This window comes from Pyxicephalus adspersus, chromosome 2 (assembly GCF_032062135.1).
Source record: "Pyxicephalus adspersus chromosome 2, UCB_Pads_2.0, whole genome shotgun sequence".
Taxonomy (NCBI): Eukaryota; Metazoa; Chordata; class Amphibia; order Anura; family Pyxicephalidae; genus Pyxicephalus; species Pyxicephalus adspersus.
In genome coordinates, this window is record NC_092859.1 from 132,326,236 (window position 1) to 132,327,293 (window position 1,058).

The window sequence follows — 1,058 nt, forward strand, 5'->3', positions numbered from 1 at the left end:
TAGTTTATTGTACGTTTTATTTTTTTATATTATTTCCCCTAATAGATTTGTTTGTGTTCCCAATTAGACTAGGAAAAGTTTTAAAATTATTTTTTTTGTTGTCATTTTTTTACATCACAAAAGCCTGGCATTTTAGCAGAGGTGTGTAGACTTTTTATATTCACTGTAGGTAACAAGAACCCATATCTCCCAGTCAGTAAAGCTGTCTAGTCGGGGTAAGTGGGCCATACACCCAGCTAGCAGGATTCCATATCTCCTTTACAAGGACATTTTTAGTTAGATGAGTAAATAAGCTGAACTTTGCAAAGAATACCCAGTTATGTGCAGTGAATTGAATGGCTGATGTGATAGAGAGGGTTTGTGCACAGATTCACATTTTTTACTATGTTAATGGAAAATTATTCTACAGACTCTACTAAAATAAACATTTTGGGCCCCATGTGACTTCAGGTTGCACACAGGCACCAGATGCCATTTAAAGTCCCTTCCATGGCACCTCCTTCCAATTTTTCTGGGAAATATATGAGGGTTTCTTTGATAAGGTTGTCCATGCAGCACACACAGACAGTAAAGCTGATTTATTTTGGCCTGTACATGTCTTCCTTCTCGGTCAGGTTGCCCTGGCAGCACACATTGGCACCAGCAACCATGTTCTTGTCTGTGAAGCTGATTGATTTGAGTTAGACACGTCAGTCAGGTTGCCTACACAGCAAAATGGTACCAGGACCCATGCCCCTGTCAGTAAAGCTGATTATCCTGCCCTAGGCAACACACACTGGCAGCAGCACCCTCACCCCTGTCAGTGACACTGATTATCCTGCCACATATATGTCAGCTCCTCAGTCAGGTTGCCCTGGCAGCACACACTGGCACCAGGACCCATACCCCTGATTATTGTCCCCTATATATGTCAGCTCTACAGTCAGGTTGCCCTGGCAGTACACACTGGAACCAGGACACATACCCCTGATTATTGTGCCCTATATATGCCAGCTCCTCAGTCAGGTTGCCCTGGCAGCACACACTGGCATCAGGACCCATGCCCCTGATTATTGTGC